The sequence below is a fragment of the Manis javanica genome, chromosome 5 (assembly GCF_040802235.1).
Source record: "Manis javanica isolate MJ-LG chromosome 5, MJ_LKY, whole genome shotgun sequence".
Taxonomy (NCBI): domain Eukaryota; kingdom Metazoa; phylum Chordata; class Mammalia; order Pholidota; family Manidae; genus Manis; species Manis javanica.
The window spans coordinates 117558470-117572745 of record NC_133160.1 but is presented as its reverse complement, the minus strand read 5'-3'; the positions used below and the strand labels follow the sequence as shown (position 1 = coordinate 117572745).

General features: G+C 35.4%; 1 long non-coding RNA gene across 1 annotated transcript in view; it reads right to left on the bottom strand.

Moving 5' to 3' along the window:
* Positions 1–5342: 5342 nt before the first annotated feature.
* LOC140849617 (uncharacterized) overlaps positions 5343–14276 on the bottom strand; it is a 36923-nt gene continuing 27989 nt past the window's right edge. Inside the window, exon 3 of the long non-coding RNA XR_012131722.1 lies at positions 5343–8421. This is a non-coding gene — a long non-coding RNA (uncharacterized lncRNA). The remainder of the gene's footprint in view (positions 8422–14276) is intronic.

The window sequence follows — 14276 nt, the reverse complement described above, 5'->3', positions numbered from 1 at the left end:
TGGTATTTCCAAGAAAAGACAGAATCTACATATTGATAATATATCATCTTAGGATGGTATGGTCTTGTATGTACTACACTCCATTTAGTTCCATTGCACCTTGGTGTCACCCATAGGCCACTTACCAACATCTGAGCTGGGGAACCCTTCTGCTAAATGCCTTTTAAATGAGACCAAACCAATCATTCTTCTGCTATCGAATATAGAATTTGTTCAGTTTTCTTTCAACGATTCTCCAATTCACTGAGAATCATTGAAAGAAGAGATCTGAATAGAAATGTTTTCCAATAAATTTAAAATGTATTGCTTTCTAGATTTCTCTCTTTGAGTGAAGATATAACATGCATCTTTTTTAATCTTTAAGACACTGATATATATTTTACTTTTTCAGTCTCTGGCTTTTAAAAATACAATTTTGTAACTAGAAATGATCCAAATTCCTCAGTGCAATTACATTAATTTTGCTAATCTAAGAAAATATTTCTGAAACAGTTATTTTCTTCTTGCAGCGGGACCCATTAAATATACTTAGAACTCTCATTGCTTCGCATTTTTTCTCAAAACTGTAAAAGTTGTCTACAGTGATATTTCATCCAGTTTAGTTGACAGAATGGATAAAGACTTACAAATACAATTATATAAGCAATGTTTTGCTTCTTAAGAAACTGAGTGAAATATAAGCAATGTTGTTTCCTATATCCAAACATGTCTAGTATTATAAGTAGGATAAATATTCCAAAGTAACTGGGAAGCCCATGCAAGAGTAAATTTTAAAATTGGATTCACACTACTCTCAACATATTGTTGAAAAATTTAAATACAGTTGATGATATTTATTAATTGCATATTTTGGTCACGTATATGGGCACAAGCTTGGAGGATAGGTCCTACGTTCTTTCTTCATTGTAACATGTTTTACTCACAAATAAAATACTTGAAGCATATAGTTGATCATATTTTTTAAAAGATTAATACAAAAAGTATAAACACTTGATAGAATGTCTGGATAATGTATATAATCAAGTGCTAGGTTCCTAAGACTCAAAATGGGCCTGTAGTATAATCTAGCAAATTATGGTAGAATAAACCCTATTTGTGTGTGTGACACTAAAAAAGTTTGAATTTTCCTGAAAAAAAACCTTAATCCAATCATACATCTCTGCTATATTCTAGCAAGTTTATAAAGATGAAATACAGAACTCCTGGGTCAGAGGCAAACATTGCTCAATTATCTGCATTTCCAAAGCACAATAAGTAATTTTGACATGGAGTTTTTCTTTTTCCTCAAAATGCATAACTTAATTCATTCTGTCTGAACTTGTTTCTGAAAAATTGGTGACTAAAAAGATGAAGAAGACATGGTTCTGGCCTCCAGGACTTCATAATCAGGTGAGGGACAATATACACTTGACAAAAACCTTAGCACCCCCTTCTGTCTTGTTCTCTACCTTCATTCCTGCCTGCTTGCCTAAGCAGCATTTCCTCAGCTTGTATACCTGCTCACTTCCTACTCATTCTCTAAGTCCCCACTTAAGCGATTCATTTCCTGGGTGACTTTCTTTGAAAGCATTTTGCACCTCTGTGTAGAGCTGTCTTTGCTCCATGTAGGTGGTTCAGCGAGCGCAGAGCTGGAAGGGTCTGAGGTTGAGCAGCACCTGAGTAGAGGCCAGGATGTTTTATCACATCCGCGAAATGTTTCCTGCAGGGAAAAGGAAGTTAGTAAGGACTTCCACAAAGTGGAGTGTTATGAGGATATCTCCACTTTAGAAAGATGAATCTGGCAAACTGCATATGAAATATGAAGATATCACAGGATTCAAAAAAATGTGATGGAAGAGTGACTAGTTAAAACACTGATTCAGTACTGTCGCGTGCCCCGTCCTCGCCGGCAAGAACAGCACGCAACAACAGCAGGATTCTTCTGCAGAAAGCTTTATTCTTCAGCTCTTTGTGAAACAAATGAGTTGGGCAGGACCCAGAGGGGAAGGAGAGGCTTGCTTATATAGTTCTCATGCTCTGACCTGGTTGGTGCGGCTCCATGTGCCTTATTAGCATAACAATTTGGTGGGTCTCATTGGTCCTTATGCCAAGGCGCAATTAGCATGTAGTTTAGTGGTGTGGGATGATTTGTCATTAGGAAGTTCGGGGCCTTCCGGCTGCCCGGCATTGGGCGCTATTTTCTGAGCGCGGCTGCCAACACAGTACTATAACAAACTTTATGTTTCTTGTTATAAAAACTCTTCTTTTGATCATGGAAGTTTAGAAAGTATCTATAGGAGAGAATGCCATGGCACTTCCATAAATCGTGCATAATGGGATTAAAAAGTCAATTTTAGGAAGAAATCTCACATTCAGAAAGGACCACAGGGTAGGTCATTGATGACAACTTTTGAGTCTTTTTTACTAAGATAAAGGGAGAGAATAGGGCTGTGGAGGACATAAATGATAGAAGACAAGTGATGATGTGGTCGCTTCATGAATACCTCCAGAAAGGTTGAATTCATTATGTCTGGAAGGAACCAGTCCACATTTGGAAAATAAAAGTTATACCTTAAATTAATCCAAAGAAATTATCGGTATAATATTTTAAAATATTAGCTATCAACTTGAAGGGAAAGTAGCCAGATTGGGGTTACAAACATTGTAAAATCCCAGCCCTCCTTCCTGCTGCTGTCTCAGAACCACAGTTTGAGAATATATACTCAAACAGCGCAGGGCCTGTAACATTACAACATCTCCTCTCCTGAATCCCTAGCCAATCCCCAGCCCAATCCTAACCACTAGGCTCCCTTCCCTTCCCTTACTCCTCCTCCTATCCTATCCCTCTTCTCTCCCGTTTCTACTTCCTCTCCCTTCCTCTCTTCTCCTCTTCAGTGCTTTTCTAGTTGGCAAAAAATCACCTGGGGATCCTGTTAGATGGCAGGTTCTGATTCAATGGATCTGCATGAAGCCTGAGTTTCTACCTTCCTAATGGGATTCCAGACGATGCTGACGCACTTTAGAAACCACCCTTGGGCAGCAAGGCAGCTGAGAGGGACAGAGAAAATCTGGCCTTATTCCTTCATCTCTCCATTAACCATCTTAAATTACTTATAATTATTCATTGCAAGATAATACCAAGGCTTTATTTGGCTTTCTTGAGAAATTAAAATTTCTGCTGAGTAATTTGGTGTATAATGCAAATGCAGAATTAAAGCTATGATAAAAGTTTTTCTAACTATGAACATTGTCCAGGTAATTTAAAGGCACTAAATTCATTAATTCATGACAATGACAATCGTTATATTATTTTTTTATCAAAAGAGCAATATTTTAATATTTTACTATATTAAAAAATATTGAAAAATTCAAGACAAAAGTTATATATAGCTTGGAATATGAATATGATTTTTAATTACTCATTTATAAAAAAATTTTTTTAAGTCTTTCAGGAAAGATCTCTCAATATAAAGTAGAGGAAGCTCCCCAAGCTTTCAATGACAGCACCCACTGATAGTGTTGATCAGCTATTCTGAAACCACACACACTGCACCCACATGTGTAAGGACTCAAATTCTGAATTCTTCCCAGGGCCTATACCTATTATAATGTGTTGCTTTAAAAGTTATCGAATCTCAAGAGTTTATTTAAGAAATGTTAAGTGCAGCAAAAAAGAAAACGTTGAAATTATAAAGCCTCCAATTTTGCTCTTGTGAGGCTTTGTACATTGTATAAATACCAACTTAATTTTTTTTTCAGGTAGAGATGAAGAAATCAAAATCTATATCAAATGATATTTCTTCCCTTTACATTTTTATTTCTGATTGTATATTAAAAAGTATCTCCCTGTTAGCCTTTTCATTTTTCATTATAAAAGTAATGATTTTCATTTTTTGATTATAATAGTAACGATTGCATGTATGGATTTTTTTCAGTTCACTTTTAAGAAAAAAATCTGTTATAAACCTGTAAAAGTTTATGGTTAGAATTTAAAATATGGGATGATAATAAACTTCCTTGAAAGCAAATGTGCTTCATAAACAGACTATAAATTGTTTTATTTAAGTTTGTTCTTTTACTTCCCAAGCCTTCCTCCTGAAATAGTACAGAAAGTAGCAGGTGGGGGGAAGCTATCAATGATGACTCTCTCCCCACTCCTCTACATCCAACCTATGTTTCTCATCTCAGGGAAGGGTGGAGACATGTTTGCAGGAACCCCAAGCAAAATAGGACTTTGATTTCACCTTCCCTCCCATCCTCCAACTTGCTAGTGACCAGGTCTTATCTATTCTCCCTAACATACCCATCACTATTAAATTAATCTAGTGATGTAAATTCCATGGTTATTCTAAAACAGCACCCTGTAATATTCCGTTTGGATTTGCATTCACTTTTGCTTCCAATTTATAAGTGCTCATACTTGTTATATATTTAATAAAGTCTCAGATTTGTAGGACTTTATATTTTAATATTTTCATTCTTGTATTTTTCTTATTGCTGTTTTATGTTTATTTTCAAATATTTTATTGAAGTGTCACATCCATACAAAATAGGTATACAACTTGTAATTTTGAAACTCAACATATTATCATAAGGAAATTTTATTTTCAGAATAAAAGCTGAAATATTCCCCTCTGGTTTCTTGAAGATACACAGAGTTGCTCTGTATATTACTTTCTGCATCTCAGTAAATATTATTCTAGCCATCCTTTACTCCTTTCTTTGCCACATGCCACATATGAGATCAGCAGTGTATCACAACAGCATTACCTTTGAAGTATATCCAGAAGCCAGTCACTTGTCATGACCTGCATTGCAAGTACTTGGTCACACCACTATCACTTCTCAGCTGAGTTTCATAGTAGCCCCTCAGCTAGAGTAGACTGTTTGCTCATCTTTCCCCTGTAAAATCTATTCTCAACATAATTGCAAGAGTGATCCTTTCAGAATACTAGCCACGTCTTGGGCTTTTTTCCAAAGCCTTCTATGAGATTCCTCAACAAAATAGAAGTCAAAGGCTCATCAACTGTTGACTCCCTCAACTGTCTAACCGTATCACCCCTTAGGCTCCTCTGCTCAGTCACACTGGCCTCTCTGCCATTGTCAGAACACTATGGACATATTCCCAACTCAAGTCTTTTGCACCTGCTATTTTCTTTGCCTGGAACGCTCATTGTCAACACAGTTTACATCCTTACTAACTTTGAATGTTCCTAATATGTAGGGTTGTCAGATTTAGCAAAAATAAATAAATGAAAAAACAAGATACCCAGTTAAGTTTGAAATTCAAACAATATTTTTACTATAAATATGTTCTGTGCAATATTTTCATATATAAATACATGTATTATCTATATAAAATATATAATACTACATATTAGTTTAATAATATAATAAAGCTATATTATTTGTTATTTTATATATTTATATTAAAATGTTATATAATAAATATGTAATTATTATATATAATAACCTAATTATTAGCTATATGAAATTGCATAATATCCTTATGGAAGAAGGAACAAAAATTAGCCTCTGCTTTATAGTTCTTCTACTTAAAATAAATCCTTTATTAAATTCCTTGAACAGACTGGATGCAATTTTTGTGGTCTCATTATCCTAGCCCCTGGAACCAGGTAAGGGAGAACCTCTTACAAAATGATCTTTGGAAAAGGTCTTTTTAAATTTGATTTTGCTTACAGTCTTGTGTGCACGCACACACACACATCTGACTACATTTACGTTAATCACTTTGCTCTTCTTTGTACTATTTTGGGTGTACCCCAACTTTCTCCAACAAAAGATCAAAGAAGAGGAGAAATAACTCTGCCAGAGTGAAAGGAAGAATTAAGGCCTGAAATGATTGTGATAGATTGTAGTTCCTTGTGACCACAGTCACAAAAAAATGGACCATAGCCAATTTTTAAATTGCTGTAAAACTACCCATTCATCTGAGGACGATCACTTAGACTGCTTCCATACCCTGGCTACTATGAATAATGCTTCAATGAGTATGGGGATGTCAGTATCTCTCTAAGATATTAATTTTGTTCCCTTTGGATATATTCCTAGAAGTGGGATTGCTGGATGATAAGGTAGTTCTATTTTTAATTTTTTGAAGAAACTTTACACAGTTTTCCATAGTGGCTGCTCCAATTTACATTCCCATCAACAGTGTACAAGAGCTCTTTTCTCTGCATCTGAACCAACACTTGTTATCTTTTGACCTTTTGATAACAGCCATGTTAACAGGTGTGAGGTGAGAGCTCACTGTGGTCTTTTACTGCATTACCCTGATGATTATTGATATTAGCCACTTTACATACAACCTTTTTACATATAAACTTTATTATTTAACCTTTAAAAAGGAAGAAATCATGCCATTTGTGACAAATAGATAAACCGAGAGGACATTAGGCTACATAGTAAGAAGAAAGCAGAAAGATAAATACTTCATGATCTCACTTATACCTAAAAAAGTCAAACTCATAGTAAGAGAGAGTAGAATGGTGGTTACCAGTGGCTGAGGGGTGGGAGAAATGAGATGTCAGCCAAAGAGTACAAACTTTCCATTATAAGAAGAATAAATCCTGGAGACCTAATGTACAGCAGGGTGATGACAGTTAATAGTAATGTTTTGTATACTTGAAATTTGCTAAGAGAGCAGTCCTCGGGTGTTCTCACCATATACAAAAAAAATGATAACTATCTAAGGTGATGGATAAGTTAATTAATCACAATGCATATGTATATGAAATTATCACATTGTACACCTTAAAAATGCGTTACTTTTATTTTTCAATCTTACTTCAGTAAAGCTGGGGAAAATATTGCAGTAAAATTAGGTGAAAGTCTTTCTGCAAGTAAATGAGGGGTGTCTGATCAAAAAGCACATGGGAGAAACTGTGATTTGTAGGTCATAATTGCAGCTAAGAATCACAAAATAATTATGGAAAGAAGTTGATTCACCCTGACAAATGCAATGGAAGAGCAGGACAATGAACATGAAGAAGGGGGTCAGGGAAGATGTCTGTGAATCCCTTTATCTCCTCCAATCATGTTAAATGCTAATAAGTACAAAGGAATTTCACATTAAAAATATGAAAAATATATTTTCTACTTTCAATCCCTGCAGCCTTATTGTAAGCTCTATTTCTATCACAAATTCCTTCTGAGGAAAGAAAACAAAGCCTCCAATGGTGGGTCTAGAAAAATCTCAAAAGCAGTTTTCATACTTCAAGCCCTGGAAGGAGGGCAATATGGGGAAGAGGTATAAGCCATCACTTTAACTTTGTGCAAAATAATTTCAAATACATATGGTATTCAGTAGTTCTGTTTTATGTGGACCAAAATATCTCAATCCTTTACCCTATATGCAGAAAGCAGTTCCCCAGACTTTGTCAGTTGTTACCCTAGCATTCCTTATAAATCTTATAAACACCTCAAATTACAAATCCAGATAGAGAAATATAACACAGAATCAAATTTTGCTTATCTCAGGAGATTTTTTTTTCACTCCAACAATCCAAAGGGTCAAGAAAATGACAATACACAAAAAATAATATTCATGATACCACCTCCAGGAATAATTATAAAATGTTCCAAAGTCTTTAGTACCACCAGCCTGTTCACTTTTACCCTAATATGTGCTCTCTTTTCCTATTCTATTCCTATCAAAACCTGGTCTCTCAAAGATACCTAAACAATATGTGACCTTTACAACCAATTCTCCTTCCTGAGAGTGAGCTGCACTTTCATTTCTAACCTTCTGAGTTTTCTAAGTCCTTAAGACTAACTCATTTAGGTAACTGTTTACGCATAACTTTTCAAGAAAAGGTAACATTTAAATGGAACTCCAAACTCTAATATAATTGGCTATATTTGAACAGAGTACATAAGTTCTAATAAAAATGAAATCATCACACTCTTTGGGGAAAATTCTAGCATCAGTGAGCAGGTAATAAGCAGCTCTCATGTGCAAAAAAAAAAATCTGGTCCTTAAAATTGCCAAGCCAAATAAACAACTGCCAAATATACTGTTCAATCAAGCCCTTGGGTATGTACACAGGTGACTGACCTCTGGTCTGTCCTTTTAAGCTTTAGTGAACTAAATATCAGCATTGTCCCTAAGACACTTTGAATAAGCCACTGGGTTAATTTGGGATGAATTCAGATCACTTGACTTTTCCTCATATCTTTGTTTCCTTTGGCTTTTCTCTGGTTGGCAAACAATGTCTTTCTTGTTGGTGAATGTTTTTAGTGATTCTGCGGTCACATTTACTTTCCTTGTACTAAGCTTTAATCCCTGGGATATGCCTTTGATGAATGCTCCTTTGTTGCCATAATTACTTTATTTTATGTCCTTCTTGCAGAATTCTTGCGGAAGCTGGATACACCTCCTGATGTTGTTGCAGGAACCGAAGTATTTAACATTCCAAAAACCTGTTAAATTTAAAAAAAAGATAATGTCTAGATTTTAATTGACTCTCACTGCAGGGGATACCACCACTATGCTGTCTTATCTTGCAAATGGCCCTATGTATTGGCATTACTTCATAAATTGTAAAAGCCAAACAAATGGCACCTATTAGATTTCAGCAGATATAGAGCCCTTCTGACAAGAAGTAGTTTGAATATTTTCTGATTTTTACACTTTCATACTTTACTTAGATAAAAAATATCAGGTATGGATCCACGTTTGTGACTATTAATAAGTACCATTGCCAAAAATCCATCCAGCATAATTTGTCCCTTAGCCTTAGTATCTGCAGCCTCTCATATTCTTTGACATAGCCAGTTAGCTAAAATTAAGTTTGAGTTATCTATAGTTATTTGGAATATATTTTATATGACATGGACATAGTAAGCCTGGAAAAATTTTAATGTGGCATGATACACTGCAGGTCATATTTTCTATTGGGAAAAAAAAGAATTACAGTGAGGAAAAAAATAAAAAACTGAGTATATGTATATCTGAGGAAGAGAGCGCCCCCATGTGGTAATGCTCAAGCGTTCTGCACGCATTAGCAAATACCTAACTGGCTTTAGGGCTGACAGTTTTATCCTGTTCTGGGGCCCAGCCAGTGCCCACCGCAGCCCTTACTAATTGATTTAGCTTTACAATCTATTTCAGTATAACATTCTAAGTAGCTACATACAATCAGTTGTGACTGGAACTTAAGATAGTATTTTACTTCCTTTAATTAACCACAGAATCATTGAGGTAAAACACCCCAAGGTAATCAGATTCATCAGAAACTGGAAAGACTCACATATTTTAGTCTCCGATTTTATAGTTCATTCAGTAAGTTTCTTACATTTTAATCATTCTATGTTAATTATTTACCTACCCAAAAACAGAAAGAAAAACTTAATCCTGCAACCAAATCATGCCATCAACCCCACATATTCTCATTATTATTCTCTCTCTCTCTCTCTCTCTCTCTCTCACACACACACACACACACACACACACACACACACAGTCCTTCCTTGAACATCATTTCATTTAGCAAACTCTTGGCTTATTACCTATAGCTTATTCTTATCAAGACAATACAATGATATTTATTCCATCACCTCATCTATATAAAAATAGTCATATAATTGGTAACATTGATTGGCTCTATGCATAGTTCATAGATACTTAGGCTTTTGCATCCTAAAGTAAAAATTGACAAAATATGTATAAATCTATATTCATGAATGGGAATCCTCAAGTAGCTGGTAGTGTTTCCAGAATGAAATTATGATTATAAATCATGAAGAACTGATAACATCGTGACTATCACTAGAGCAGTGGAGCTCAAAAGTTGCTGAGCTATCAACAATAGAGTTATAGGACTTCAGGTGCAAAGGGACACTGTGATCGGTCACTGACTGACTGCCTGTTGTAGAAACTGAGCACCAGGAGTTGAAAGATTCAGATGAATGACATGGGAATATTAGCAATATTAATAACTATGGTTATAGTTTCTATTTAATGAGTACCCATTATATGTCAGACAATGATAAAGTACTTCCTATAATGGGTTTTGATTCTCACAGTAAGTTGGTTTGAAACCTTATGAGCTTCCTAGGTGAAATGTGAAACTGGCCTCTGTTTATGCAGGGCAAAAAGAGACCAAAGGAAGAGGTTGGCTGCTCCAAATTGGCAGGTGGCAGTTTAATAAGCAAGGAAAGTTACATATATGAGGTTTGTCTTGGACAGCCACAAAGATGAACAGATCTCTGTCCCCACCCACCAGAATCTTTAAAGCTTATATAGAGGTCTTCACTGGGTTCAGTCATGTATACTGCCCAGATAGTCTCAACTTTACTCTCAAGGCTGTAGCCTTGAAAGTGACTCCAGCTGTGGTGGCACAACATATATACCCAAGGACTGAGGAGGAGGGGAGGAGCTTCTGATTGTCTGGGCCAGCTCGGGGTCAGTCAGCACTCACATCCTCTTGATGGCCTCTTCCAACACAATAATGCCACAAAGCAAATATTATTAGTCTTCACAGGTCAGAAAACTAGGGCCTGGAAAGGTTAGGTAGCTCACTTCAAGTTATGCAGGTAACATATTGCAGACCTAGGATCATCTGATGTCAGTGCAGTTCACTGACCCTACCAAAAAACAAAACAGATGGAAAAATCCTAGGAAAAAGCATTATAGGATTATGGGAAAAATTCATTTGGATGAAGTATAAGGAAGGGTTCTGGCAAGGTAATAATGTGTCAGCCTGAAAATAAGGATAAGCTAAATTATGCTGCAGTAACAAGCAACCCCAGAATCTCAGTGGCTTGAAACTTCAAGTTTTATTTCTTCCTTATACTACATATTTACTATGGGTGAATTTAAAGCTCTGCTCTTTATTGCTCTCCTTGGGAGATCCAGATTGAAGGAATGCATGTTGGTAGATGAGCTACCATCTGGAGAATTTCCAGTGGCCATGGCAGCAACAGAGTCATGAATTACCTGAAATCTTCCAGTCAAAAGTGATACATACTATTTTTGCTTATATGTAATTGGCCAAAACATGCCATTAAAATCAAGGGCTGGGCAGTAGAACTTTACATGTGACCAGGGGTAGGAATGGAAATATCTGGTTGACATTACTAATAACTAGCAATATATCCCTTGCTTAATTGATAGATGCCAGCTGCCAACAGAGTAAGTCCAAGCACATTTGTTTGTCTTAGAAAACCTTCTATGATATGGCCTCTGACTATCGCCATACCTCATCCCATCAGTTTCCCTATATTCCAGTTATCTTGAATCAATAATACTGCCTCCAAAGTATTAAGCTATGTCATGCCCCATGCATTTGCATTTGATGTACACTCTGCTTGAAATATTTATTCTACCCATGCCTGCCTGGTGAATTTCTACTCTTCTTTCAGGTCCCAGCTCAGAATTTCCCTGCCCTGTAAACTTTAATCAGCCTACTCCATCCCTGATTCTCATTCTCATGTGATGTGGCCTTACCTCTATTCCATCCTCATCAAACAGTATCCCACTTAGTTTTTGATAGTAATTCTCATGCTGTTAAGTGCTCTGAGTGCAATATCTCTGGATCATTGCTAGTAAATGATAATAAATAAGTTTGGTTGCAGGAATAAAGTCATATGCATTTAAATAGGGATACCAAGACCTAGCAAAAGAATACATCATGAGTATAAATTATCATCAATAAACCAGTGAAGGTTTGAGAAAAATGTAGGACAGCAGGGGACAGGGATATGGGCAGGAGCTTTTATTCTTAACTGATTAAGCTAATGATTTTTCTGAATAACCTATTTTTTTTAATTCAACTAGATGGTTTTAAAACGGAGTAGAAGGTCACATATATATGTGAATCAGTTTGGGAAGCCTTTTCAAACTACTCTGATCTCTTAGAGACTTCTCCCCGGGAAACCAGATATGTCAAATTTCCCCTAAAATGGTTTATTGTGAATTATTACTATGGTAAGTAATGCATTTTCTCATTTAGTAGCACTTACTTCCTATAGATACCCTGAGATAATTGTATGATTTGCCCTCTTTTACAGAGAAGAAAACAGGTTCAGAGAAGTTACATTAACTTGCCTAAAATCACATGGATGGTAAATGCCCAAAACGGTACTCAAACTGAAGACTTTTTGATGTTTGCCATCAACATTATCATACTCATGCATTTATAATGTGTAATAAATCACCCTACCTTGTGTTTTATCAGGGGTCTCTTCATCACAATATTTTTATCCAAAGAGCAATAATAAGTTATAAACATCAGGCTTTATCACTTACATAGATGATGGTTTGGGACTCACAAATTTTACTGAAATTGTATTTGATTAGCAGCTACTGTTTTTGCCAAATTATAGTGCCCATGTTGTGCCTGTGACTGCACAGTGGTTACACATACAGAAATCTTATAACCATCCCACCTAGCCCAATTGCTATGCATGATCAGGTAGAATATGTCCTTAAATTCTTTAGTATCTTTGACACTTAAAGGAAGAAAACAATGCATTTGTTTTCTAGGAACTTCTCCTACCATGTTTTTCCTAATATCACAGTGAAACTGCCAGAGATTTCTAAAACACATTTCCCTGAATGCACACAACTAGTCACAGGCCAGGTCTTCACAGTATTATCTTCTGAACTCAAATTGTATCCACCTACATTAAAAGAATTTTTATCTGAAGGTTCATCTAATCTTTGAATCTAAGTCAGTTCTCTGAATTATAGAACAGGAACTTCATTCTACTTTCCAACATAAAGTGATTCTATATTCCTTTATAGACATACTTTAACAAGGAAGTGTTAAAAGTGCCTTCAAAAATTCCACTTAGAGATTTTACTTGTTTATGCCAGCTTTCAGTGATTTCCTGGGCTTAGAATTTGTGTGAAGGCCTCAAATAAATGCAGACTGCTTGTTTCAACAAGAAAGGCCAATGAGTATACCTGGCAGGGGAAGATCATTAACGTGACTGCTCCACGACTTTCACCTTCCAGAGAAATCACAAGTAATTATTGAACAAAAACTACCCAGGTAGTTACTTCTGTTGTCTTTGCAGCCCAGCAGGCCAGGTTGCCTCAAAATTATTTCTCAAATCATTTTATTCACATCGGTTTTTAAGAGAGTCATTTCAACCTAACCTAACACTTATTCAAAGTCCAGGTTTATAGACATCCTCAGACATTTTGCAAATCATTACATAATGTTTATTCACATGAAACTTTAGTCTCCTGTTTTCGAGATTAGTTGCTAATTTCATGAATCTTTCTTGGTAAGACTCTTTCATCCATTCAGATTTCAGAATTAGAATTTATACTGCAGCATTTTTAACTTATTTATCTGCAAGATACTATTTTTTTAGTCTTCGCATGATAAATAACATTTGCATGAAAAATATGTTCCACAATAATGAAAACTAGGCATCATGGTCGAAAGGAACATTTTAATAATATCACTACCATAATATCACAAAACAATAAATTATCAAAATATCAAAAATAATAAACTTCTTCAGCTTTCTGTGTGAATGTTACAATGGGATGCAAAATAAGAAACATACATTTGTAGGAATATTGTTTCATACCTATCAAATACATGCCAAAACACTATTCAATTAGGTAAGTGGGATTTTTTGTTTTAATGTGCATATATATAAAAATGCAAACATTAGTGTTATGGGAAAGGTCTTTAATAAATTAATTCCAGTATATTAATGGTTGGTAAAAAGAAGATTTTAGAGTTACAAAGATCCTGGTTCAGATCCTGATCCTGGAATTCATTAACCATGCATTGGGAAGATTTCTGAGTCTCAGAGATCCATATGTTATTCACCTATAAAATGAAATGTCTAAAACTCAAGGCTGTGAGAGGATTTATGTAAATGAAGCACTTAGAATAATACCTTGTACAATCTACATGTTAGTAAGTAATACTTTTGTTCTAATTAACATCATCTTTCAGAAATAGGTGATGAATGTGATCTTTACAGAAGTTTGTAAATAAGTGTTTACATTTTGGTATACGCATCTATATATGGAAAAAGAGAATGCAAGAGTGAGAATATGCTCTGAAAAGTAATAGCACATACATTTCAAAATTTGATGAATTTAATTCCAGAGAGAAAATAGAACTCTTTGGAAGTGATATTACTATTTATCAGAAATCACCAGAAATTCTTATTTGGCAAAAACAAAAACTGACTGGTAATTTATAAATGTTTCTGGCTACTGAATCTGAAATATCCAACTAAGCAGACACCTTATGAAGACACAATACTGGTGTTTCCACATAGTGCATTTCTGAAAGCAGTCC